This window comes from Physeter macrocephalus, chromosome 6, assembly GCF_002837175.3.
Source record: "Physeter macrocephalus isolate SW-GA chromosome 6, ASM283717v5, whole genome shotgun sequence".
NCBI lineage: Eukaryota > Metazoa > Chordata > Mammalia > Artiodactyla > Physeteridae > Physeter > Physeter macrocephalus.
In genome coordinates this window covers 35,050,598-35,063,154 of record NC_041219.1, presented here as the reverse complement: position 1 = coordinate 35,063,154, position 12,557 = coordinate 35,050,598, and the positions used below count along the sequence as shown (strand labels likewise).

General features: G+C 38.7%; 1 protein-coding gene across 1 annotated transcript in view; it reads left to right on the top strand.

The window, feature by feature from the left end:
* Nucleotides 1–12,557, top strand: part of WASHC3 (WASH complex subunit 3) — an 86,765-nt gene that overhangs the window by 64,199 nt on the left and 10,009 nt on the right. The window lies entirely within an intron of this gene.

Genomic DNA, 12,557 nt, shown 5'->3' with positions numbered 1-12,557 from the left:
GCACGGGCTCTAGGCACGTGGGCTTCAGTAGTTGCAGCACACGGGCTCAGTTGTTGTGGCTTGCGGGCTCTAGAGTGCAGGCTCAGTAGTTGTGGCTCGCGGGCTCTAGAGCGCAGGCTCAGTAGTTGGGGTGCACGGGCTTAGTTGCTCCGCGGCATGTGGGATCTTCCCCGACCAGGGCTCAAACCCATGTCCCCTGCATTGGCAGGTGGATTCTTCACCACTGCGCCACCGGGGAAGTCCCTAAAGGTTTCCTTTTAAACATACCCCACAGAGTTCCTCTGTGAAACTTTTATATCTGAACTAGAGCATGGCTCCCGTTAAAGAATAAATTGTGTCCATGTGCTGGTGAAGAGTGCCCAGACAACATAACGTTCAGTAAAACTGCTTTGTTCCTGATCAAGTTCTTCCCCAAGACAAGCTTGATTTCCAGAATTCGTAAAGAACTTAAATTCCACGATTTAATCCTGTGCTTTAAACAGCTGGTGCAATGATGCCAAGGTGTCTTTTCAAAAACATTCAATTTTACCTTTCTTGTTAGTAAGATTAATAAACAATAGGAATGATACTAAAGCAAGTGTCACTCTGACTTTGATTTCGGATAGATAGCTTTAAATAAAACATTTATCTTCCTTTGGAACATGGAGTGTAAAGATTTTATCTGTGACTCCATTTCTTCTCTTTCCCAAACAGTATTACTTTCAATTGGCAGCTTACAAGTAAATAAATTTGGAAAAAACTCATTTTACAATATCTACAAATTATTTACTAGGCATCTTGGTATACTTATGTTTAAATTAATATAATTAGATTAAAGCACCTTAAAAATAAATACTTTGTTTCACAGTTAACATTGCAAACTTTTTTTTCACAGCAAGTCCTAAGTATTGGAATAATAGCATTCTAGAAGAAATCTTAGCAAAATGTCTAGTCTGATTGCCTCATTTTTACCAGTGAATGAATTGAAGCCCAGAGGAGTCGAATGATTCCCTCAAATGTAAGAAAGAAAAGAGGTTTATTCATATAAACAAAAGTGCTTAATCTATCAGTAATATTCTTATCTTAAATCTTAATACTATTAGTTATTCATACAAAAGCAAATTACTTAAAATTTCAGTAATCTTATTAAAATTTCACACTGTAATCTGCAAAATAGAGTTGTGAAAAAATTTTATACTTCAGGATATTCTAACATCAATATTTCAATTTTTTCACTTATATTAAAATATGTGACCCTGTGGCAGTCAAATAAAGCTACTTCTACATTTTCTTAGGGACATCTTAACCATACTGGTTTATACATTGCTATACTGTCATTCTAGTTTTCCAAATCAAACCTTAGAAAATTCTAAGAACCTGGCAGTATAGTTTTGTTTTTTTCATAAATTTATTTATTTTTGGCTGCATTGGGTCTTCATTGCTGTGGGTGGGCTTTCTCTAGTTGCGGTGAGCAGGGGCTACTCTTCGTTGCGGTGCGCGGACTTCTCATTGCGGTGGCTTCTCGTTGCGAAGCAGGGGCTCTAGGTGCACGGGCTTCAGTAGTTGTGGCTCGCGGGCTCTAAAGCACAGACTCAGTAGTTGTGGCACACGGGCTTAGTTGCTCCGCGGCATGTGGGATCTTCCCAGACCAGGGATCGAACCCGTGACCCCCTGCATTGGCAGGCGGACTCTCAACCACTGTGCCACCAGGGAAGTCCTGGCAGCATAGTTTTTAAATGGCCTATGTAAACACACAGTACCTAGATAGCAAAATTTTTTAAACCCCAAGGGTAAAATCTATAACAAAATTCCATGAAAGATACAAACTATCAAAAATCACTCCAAAAGAAATAAATAATTTGAACAGCCTTATATTTACAGAAGAAATTGAACTTACAGTTAAAAACATTCCCATAAAGAAAACTGGACACCCACATGGATTCATTGGTGAATCCTACCAAACATTTAAGGAAGAAATAATGCCAATTCTACACAAACTTTTCCAGAACACTGAAAAGGGAAAACTACCTCTATGAGACCAACATTAATAGGATACCAAAAGCAGACAGACATTACAATAAAAGAAAATTATAGACTAATATCCTTCATGAAAACAGAGGTAAATATTCTTTAAAATGTCTTAATGAATTGAATCTGACATCATAGAAGACGTACAGATGTCCAATAAAAATATGAAAATTTCTCATCATCATGTATCATTAGGGAATTGCAAATTAAAACAACAATGTAATTATACCACATACCTATTAGAATGACTAAAATCCAAAATACTGATAACACTAAATTCCGGGAGGATGCAGACTAACAGTAACCCTCATTCATTGCTGATGAGAATGCAAAATAGTACAACCCCTTTGAAAAACAGCTTGGCATTTTCTTACAAAGCTAAACGTAGTTTTATCATACAGCAAGCATGCTCGTAGATATTTACCCATGAATGTTTATAGCAGCTTTATTCATAATTCTCCAAACTGGAAGTAACCAAGGTTTCTTTCAATAGGTAAATGAATAAACAAACTCTAATATATTTATACAATGGAATATTATTTGGCAATAATAAGAAATGAATTACCAAACCATGGAAAGACACAGAGGAACCTTAAATGTATGTTTCTAAGTAAAAGAAAGCCAGTCTAAAAATGCTACATGTTATGTGATTTAAACTATATGACATTTTGGAGAAGGCAAAATTACAGAGATAGTAAAAGATCATTAGTTGTCGGATGTGAGAGGAGGGAAGGTAGGACTGAGCAGGTGAAGCACAGGGCATTCTTAGGGTAATTAAACTATTCTGTATGAAACTATGATGATGGACACATACCATTATTTATTTCTGAAAACCCATAGAACTATACAACACAGAGTGAGCTTAATATAAACTATGGACTAGTTAATGATAATATATCAATACTGGTTCATTAATTGTAACAAAAAATTGTTTTGTTAATTATAACAAATGAGTCACTTTAATGCAAGATGTTAATAATAGGGGAAACTGAGAGGGTGGGTTGTGAAGTGGAGTGTGTATCTGAAATTTCTATACAGTTCGCTAAGTCATTCTGTGAATGTAAAATTGTACTAAAAAAATATTTTTTAAAAAACAATACATTGGACTTCCCTGGGGGCGCAGTGGTTAAGAATCTGCCTGCCAATGCAGGGGACACAGGCTTGAGCCCTGGTCCGGGAAGATCCCACATGCCGCAGAGTAACTAAGCCCGTGTGCCACAACTACTGGGCCTGTGCTCTAGAGCCCACGAGCCACAACTACTGAAGCCCGTGTGCCTAGAGCCCGTGCTCTGCAACAAGAGAAGCCCATGCACTGCAAGAGAGAGTAGCCCCCGCTCGCAGCAACTAGAGAAAGCCCGCATGCAGCAATGAAGACCCAACGCAGCCAAAAATAAATAAAATAAATAAATTTAAACAAACAAACAAACAGACAAAAAAATACATTATGTCCAAGTGGAATTTATCCCAGGAATGCAAGGTTGGATTAACACTAAAAAATCAATTAATGTAATTTATCATATTAACAAACTAAAAGAACAACCATATAATCAACTCAACAGAAAGCACATTTGACAAAATTCAACACCCATTCCTGATAAAAATTCTCAACCTAATAAAAATGAACTTCCTCGACCTGATAAAAAGTATCTACAAAAACCCTACAGCTAACATTACTTAATGGTGAAAGGCTGAATACTTTTCCCCTAAGATTAGGGAACAAGACAACAATGTCCACTCTTACCACTTCTATTCAACATCCTACTGGAAAGTCTAACCAATAAAATAAGGCAAGAAAGGAAATAAAAGTCATACAGATTGTAAAGAAGTAAAACTATTTTTACTCACAGATGACATTATTATCTGTGTAGACAATCCATTGGAATATATAAAAACAGCTACCAGAACTAATAAGTGAGTTTAACAAGGTTGAAGGATACAAGATCAATATACAAAAATCAATTGTATTATTATATACTATCAATGAACAATTTTAAATTACCATTTACAATAGCATCAAAAACCATGAAATCTTAGGGATAAATCTACCAAAATATATGAAATACAGGTATACTGAAAACTACAAAACATTGCTGAGAGAAACTAAAGAAGACCCTAATAAATAAGGTGATCTACTGTGTCCATGGATTGGAAGACTATGTTGTTAAGATGTCAGGTCTTACCAAATTGATCAATAGATTAAATGCAATCCAATAAAAAAATCCCCAAAAGCTTTTTTTAAATAAAAGACCAACTGATTCTAAAATTTATTTGGAAATGCACAAAACCTAGAATATCCAGAACAACTTTTAAAAAGAAGAAAGTTGGAGGACTGAAACTACTTGATTTCAAAAGTTATTATAAGCTACAGTAATCAAGAAAGTATGGTATTGGTGTAAAGAGAGACAAATATATCAGTGGAACAAAATAGAGAGTCCAGAATTAGACCAACACATATATGGTGCTAATTTTCAACAAAGAAACAAAGGCAATTCAGTGGAGAAAGGACAGCACTTCAACAAATGGCGACAGAACAATTTGATGTCTATATATTTTAAAAATGAACTTTAATCCATACCTTAAACTTTATACAAAATTAAAATGTTTCATAAACCTAAATGTAAACCCTAGGACTATAACATTTCTAGAAAAATACATCTTTGTAACCTTGGGTTAGTCAAAGATTTCTCAAAATGCACTACCAAAAGCATGATCCATAAAAACCAAATTAGGGAATTCCCTGGTAGTCCAGTGGGTAAGATGCCGTGCTCCCAATTCAGGGGACCCGGGTTCGATCCCTGGTCGGGGAACTAGATCCTGCATGCGTGCCGCAACTGAAAGTCCGCATGCCACAAACAAAAAGATCCCGCATGCCATGACTAAAGATCCCGCATGCTACAACGAAGATCCCGAGTGCTGCAACTAAGACCTGGCACAGCCAAAATAAATAAATATAAATAAATATTTTAAAAATACCAAGTTAATAAATGGAAGACCAAAGTTAAAAACTTCTCTTTGAAAGACACTGTTAAGAGAAAGAAAAGACACACCATAGACGGGGAGAAAATGTTTGCAAATTATATATCTGATATAGGACTTATCTCTAAAATATATAAAGAACTCTCAAAACTTAATGATAAATAAAAAATCCAACTTAAAAAGATGAGCAAAAGATTTGATCAGATGCTTCATCAAAAAAAAGGATACAGATGACAAAAGCACATGAAAAGATACACACAACATAAGTCATTAGGAAAATGCAAATTAAAACCACATCAGGATATTACTATACACCTATTAGAGTGGCTAAAATTTGAAATCCTGACAATACCAAGCATTGGTGAGGATGTGGAGGATTTGAGGGAAAGTTTATACATAAATAAATAAAATCAATGAAGATCCTACGTACATATAATAGGAGTTCAAGAAGGGAAAACCATGCAGTGTGACAAATTACAAAAAGTACAATTGAAGAAAACATTCCTAAAATAAAAAGGATTGTATATTGAAATTGTATATTGAGAAGGCACACTATGTATCTGAGAAAGTAGACCCAGAACAGCTAATATCAAGATATATTTCATTAAACCTATTGGACAATAAAAAGAAAGAAAAAAATTCTTTGGGCTTCTAGCCAAAAGTGACCAAGTCACTTCTATGTGAAATAACATTAGATTGTCATAAAACTTTTTAATAGCAATAGTTTATGCTGAAAAACAATGGCATAATATATTTAAAATACCCGAAGAGGCTTCCTTGGTGGCTCATCCACCTGCCAATGCAGGGGACACGGGTTCGAGCCCTGGTCTGGGAAGATCCCACATGCCGTAGAGCAACTAAGCCCGTGCACCACAGCTGCTGAGCCCATGGGCCACAACTACTGAAGCCCGCGTGCCTAGAGCCCGTGCTCCACAACAAGAGAAGTCACTGCAATGAGAAGCCCGCGCACCACAGTGAAGAGTAGCCCCCACCCTCCACAACTAGAGAAAGCCCGCACACAGCAACGAAGACCCAAGCAGCCAAAAATAAATTAATAAAATAAATAAATTTATTTTAAAAATAAATAAAATACCCAAAGAAAGAAGATGTGAGCTAAAGATTTTACATCCAGGCAAACTGGATATAAATTTTTAAAAAATATTTTATTTTATTTTATTTGCTTCGTTGGGTCTTCATTGCTGTGCATGGGCTTTCTCTAGTTGCAGCCAGCGGGGGCTACTCTTCGTTGCGGTGTGTGGGTTTCTCATTGTGGCAGCTTCTCTTGTTGCAGAGCACGAGCTCTAGGCACACGGGCTTCAGTAGTTGTGGCACATGGGCTCAGTATTTGTGGCTCGTGGGCTCTAGAGCGCAGGCTGAGCAGCTGTGACACACGGGCTTAGTTGCTCTACGGCATGTGGGATCTTCCCAGACCAGGGCTCGAACCCGTGTCCCCTGCACTGGCAGGCTGATTCTTAACCACTGCACCACGAGGGAAGTCCCAAACTGGATATAAATTTGAACTTCAAATATAAACATACAGTCAAACTCTTAATCCTGGAACTCAACAAAACAAACAACCCAATTTTAAAAATGGGCATAGGACTTGAATATATATCCTCCCCAAAGAAGATACACAAATGGCCAATAAGCACATGAAAAGATGCCCAACAACACTAATCATTAGGGAAATGCAAGTAAAAACAATAATGGGATAACACCTCACACCCATTAGGATGGCTATTATAAAACAAAAAAACAGAAATAGCAAGTGTTGGTGAGGATGTGGAGGAATTGGAACCCTTCTATAATGGCGGGAATGTAGAATTGTGCAGTTGCTGTGGAAAGCAGTATAGCAGTTCCTCAAAAAACAATTAAGCATATAATTACCATATGATCCAGTGGTTCCACTCCTGGGCATATATCCAAAAGAAGTTAAAGCAAGGACTCAAACCGCATTATTCACAATAGCCCAAAGGTGGAAGCACCTCAATTGCCCATCCACAGATGAATGGATGAACAAAATGTAGTATATACATACAATGAAATATTATTCAGCCTTAAAGGAAATTCTGTTACAGGCTACAACATTGACAACCCTTGAAGATATGATAAATGAAATAAGCCAGACACAAAAGGACAAATATTGTATGATTCCACATGTATGAGTTACCTGGAGTAGTCAAATTCGCAGAGACAGAAAGTATAATGGTAGTTACCATTGGCTTGAGGGAGAGGGGGAATAGGGAGTTATTGTTTAATGGGTACAGAGTTTCAGTTGAAGATGAAAAAGTTCTGGAGATGGATAGTGGTGATGTTTGCTCAACAGTGTGAATGTACCTAATGCCACTGAACTGTACACTTTAAAATGATTAAATGTTAAATTTTATGTATATTTCACCACAATAAAAAAGACTATTATGATCATGCAAGAACCTAGGAACCTAATTGGGAAATATAGTTTCCACGAGACTGTCCTTAAAAATCTAATACCCCTCATAGGGGGCACAGATGAGTAAACAAGGTTGCAGTGGAATGTAACAACCAATACCATGTGCTAGATACTGGCTCTAAGTGCTCAGGGCAAAGATTTACTTGTTTATATAACAAATGACTACTAAGTACTTTGGTTCTGTGCCAGTACTGTTCTAGGTGTCAAGGATATTGCACTGAATAAAACAGACAAACGTCCCCACCTTCATGTAGCTTACCTTCTTATTGGGGTAGAGAGAAACAAATAAGTAAAATGTATTGTATGACAGATGGTAATAAGTGCTTGAAGAAAAATTAAGCAAGGAAGGAGGTTAGCTAGTAGAGAGTGGGGGGAGGGATTCACAATCTAGTGATGGGAAAAACATAAACAGATACTTCTTAAAAATCAAGGTGAATGTTCCACAAAGGATATATATGGGACTTCCCTGGTGGCGTGGTGGTTAAGAATCCGCCTTACCAGAGAGGAGGTGGGCAGATTGGGGCATTATGGGCCATGATGTGGAGTTTGAATTTTATCTGGAAGTCTATGGAGAACTATCAAAAGATATTAAACATGGAAGTGACACACTTGTGTTCTACTTTAGAAAGGTCACTTTTTGTTGCATGGACCTGACTGAAAGAAACCAGGACCAGAAGCAGGGAGGTATAACTAATGGATCCAAAACAGAAATTATAAGATTGAATTAAGGCACTGGCTGTAGGAATAGAGAGAAGACCCATCTGAGAAATGCCTAGGAGCAAATCAATACAGTTTGGTGACCAACTGGATATGAGATTTTGAAGGACAGAGACATCAAGGATGATGCCAAGGTTTAAGGCTATGATGACTAGGTACCATTTACTAAATTAAGGAGTGCAAAGGAGAACAAATTTAGGGTAAATAATAATTCTATTTAAGACTTGTTTATTTTGGACCACTTGTGGACATCCAAGTGAAGCTGTCCAGTAGAGCACATCTGGAACTTAGAAAAAAACTCTGGGCTGAAGATGCAGATTTGGTAGTATCAGCCTATAGTAGATAGATGAAACCATAGACCTGGATGAGATCATGAAGGAAACTTGAGATTCAGAAGAAGAAGAAGGCCAAGGAAGGAACCAGAGGGAAAACACCTAACTCATGGGACAGGTGGAGGAAGAGCAACCCAGTACAAAGGCTATTAAGACATAGTCAGAATTAGGAGAAGAGGACCCAGAAAGGATGGCATCGCAGAAGCCAATATCAAAGAGCTGTTCAAGTGGGAGGGAGCAGCCGCCATCAACAAATGCCAGGTAGCACTTATCACACCTTGTTACTTACTTGACTTCCCTGCCGAACTTGAGCTCTGCAAGGGCATCTGTACTTCTTACCTTCATATTTCCAGCTCCGGGTACACAGCAGATATTTAATAAATATTTTTTCAAATAAACAAAGATTAAAGCTAAAAGAATTCATTGGATTTGGTAGCAAATAGGTAACCGGTGACCTTGATGAGAACAGTTTTAGGAGAGTGGTGAGGGTGAAGCCATAAAGCAGTGGGTTGAGGTATAAATGGGATATGAGAAAAATAGAAGAATCTTTTCAGAGGCTTGGCTGAGAAGAGGAAAGGATAAAAAAACAGCTAGGAGTCAATTAGGGCAGAAGGGACATGGGAGGGTTTTAGCCATATAAACCTTTTATTTTTTTTTTTTAGCGGTGGTAGATACCTGAATAGAAAAAGAGGAAGATTGATGGAGGAAGTATGTTCTGAAAGTGGAAAAGACAGAATCTAGACCTTGGGTGGAAGAAAGACGTAAACATGTAAATAGTTGAATAAAAGTAAAAGGCTACGAATAGAAACAACTATGCAAGGACTCCTGTCAGTCATTGCATGATTAATTGTCAAACAATTGATGGTCAAAAAGGGACCAATGTCAGGAGAGGATGAAATCACTTGCATGGGACGGGGAACTTTTTTTGGAGACTGTGGGACTTGAGCTGGGTCTCAAAGTATGTGTTAGGTAGATGGAGAAGCAATGGGAGGGCATTCTACGTGAAGGGACTACTGAGGTAGTGCTTTGTAATAAAAAATAATTTTAAAAGATCCCCTGGATCTTTTTCAAGCCATGCTTCAAATTTTTCAAATGGGGAAAATTTCATCCATTGTTTCTTTTAAATATTTTGTCTGTCTCCACCTGCCTCTCCTTATCTTCTGGAACTCCAAGTACACATACGTTAGGCTGCTGCTGTTGTCCCATAGCTCACTGATGGTCTGTTCACGTACTCCAGTCTCTTAGTCTTTGTGTTTCATTTTGGGTAGCTTCTGTTGTGGTCTTCAAATTCACTGATCTTTTCTTCTTGCCATGTCTAATCTGCTGTTGTTAATCTGTGCCCCATCCAGTTCACTTTTCAACTGTAGAGGTTTTACTTGGGTCTTGTTCATGCTCATGCTTTCCTCCAACTCCTTGAACATATGGTATATATTTACAGTAGCTGTTTTATGTCTTTGTCTACTAACTCCACCATCCATGTCATTTCCAAGTGTGTTTCTATTGATTTTGTCCTCATATTGGATCTTATATTCCTGCTTCTTTGCATGTCTGGTAATTTTTAATTTAATGTCAGACCTTGGAAATTTAACTTTTGGAGGGTACTGGGTATGTTTGGAATCCTTTAAATATTTTTGTACTTTGCAATAGGATGCAGTTAAGTTACTTGGAAACAGTTCGATGTTTTCAAGACTTGCTCTTAAGCTTTGTTTGGTGGGTGCAGAACAGCTTTTAGGGCTAATTTGACCCTCCTATTGAGGCAATATGCTTCTGAAGTCTCCCTCAGTTTCTTATGTGTTTGGAAGCCTTCCTTTTCTAGCTAGTGGAAACAAACTATTCCCAGATCTGTGTGTACTCCAAAGATTGATCCACCAGCTCCTTTCCAGTGGTTTCTTCTCCAGTCTTGTTAGTTTCCTGAAATCTGTGTGCCAATTATTATTCAGCCAAAGACTCAAGGAGAACCTCTATGTATATCTGGAGCTCTCTCATTGTAGCTGTCTTCTCTCTAGTACTCTGCCCCATGAAGTCTAGCTGCCTTGGCATCCCTGAACTCTGAACTCTGTCACTCAACTCAGGAAGATCACCAAACCTGCTGGGGTCACTTTCTCTGTGCAGTGGCCTGGGAACTCCTCAGGCAGTAAGCTGAAGCATTCATCAGGCTCATCTTGGGCATTTTTGCTCCTTTTTTCCAGAGATCTCTCTGTCCTGAACTGCCTGTTTTCCAGTGTCTGAAAACCAGTTTCATAGATTTCGACCAGTTTTTTAGTTGTTTAAGGAAAAAGGGTACATGTGGTCCCTGTTATTCCACCAGGACCATAAGTGGAAGGTCAATGTGTCAACTTTAGGCCCTTAAATTTAATTATAACGTTAGCTCCTGGAAATTCAGCTAGCACCTAGAACAGTGCTTGGCACATAGTAGGCATTCAATAAATTTTTTTTAATGAATGAGATCCTGTTTCCTCTCAACATTGTCCTCAATGAACTTTTCCCTTTTAATTCTAACCATTTTCCTAGTATGCCGAAAACATTATTGATTCTCTCCTCCGAAATACAGACTATCCTTTTCTATATTCATCTTGGTATAGTTAACATTCACCCATATCATTTCTAAAATGTTTAGGAAAAAAATAAAAGATCCTAAGAGAGGGCCTACATAAACCATAGGTGCCTCTAGTTAACTTCACCTACTGGTAACTCCTTGAGCAAAATTTCTAATCAGTTGTGTACCCATCAAATGGTGATCTAATCCAATGGAGTAAATTCTCCTCAGAGGAAATGCTTCATATGCCTAATCTGCCAAAATAATTTAGCCTGGCCCTGGTCTAGCTCTGTAATTTATGGCCCGAAGAGTAGGAAGTGCCAAAAAATGGCTAGTATTGGCACATTGACTCTGTTACTTCGAGGCTACCAGGCTAAGTGCTAAAAAAATGTCTTGAGTGAAATCTTCTCCTAAACCAAGTCCTCTTTTATTTTTATTTTATTTTATTTTATTTTATTTTTTTAATTTTTGCGGTACGCGGGCCTCTCACCGCTGCGGCCCCTCCCATCGCGGAGCACAGGCTCCGGACGCGCAGGCCCAGCGGCCATGGCCCATGGGCCCAGCCGCTCCGCGGCACGCGGGATCCCCCCAGACCGGGGCGCGAACCCGCGTCCCCTGCATCGGCAGGCGGACTCTCAACCACTGCGCCACCAGGGAAGCCCCAAGTCCTCTTTTAGAAGGAGAAAGTAAATTAAGTTCAAAGCTAATAACTGTATAGGTACGTAGTGGGCATTTGGGCTTCTTCCATCAACCCTACGGCTGGTCCTCTTTCATCTCTATTAGCACATTTGCCCTTTGAAGAGTAGCATGACATGACAAGAGTGGAACTACATATATCATTCCAGCACTAAGAGGAAAAAAATCTTTTTTCCCCCATTTTTTTATAAATCAGATGTGGAATTAAATGGAAATACCTTTTTAAGTAAAAATAATTTTTTTTGGTAAAATATTCTCCCCAAATTAGAATGGAATATGGTGTTGGGTAGGAGTGCCACCTAACAAGCCACAGCATATGTGACTTATTACTGCTGCTTTTAAAGGGATCATTTCCCAACTTATTGCCCTTGTTCTACATCTGTTTTTCACTCTGGAATAATGAATATGGATCCTTTAAGTCCTAGAAGAAATTGGCACCACTTAAAGTAATTTTGCTGACAGTCCCAGACTTCTAGGGCTTATCACTAGCAAGATAGATTCATGCCTAGAAGAATGGTAAGTTTGAAAGGGTTTTGGATATTTCTTTTCAGATTTTGATGGAAAGAGCAATGGGTCTGTTTACTTAGACTCACCCTTGAGTCAAAATTAAGCCACCTGGGCTTCTCTGGTGGCGCAGCGGTTAAGAATCCGCCTGCCAGTGCAGGGGACATGGGTTCGAGCCCTGGGCCAGGAAGATCCCACATGCTGCAGAGCAACTAAGCCCCTGCACCACAACTACTGAGCCTGCGCTCTAGAGCCCGTGAGCCACAGCTACTGAGCCCTCATGCCACAACTACTGAAGCCCGCGCACCTAGAGCCCATGCTCTGCAACAAGAGAAGCCAC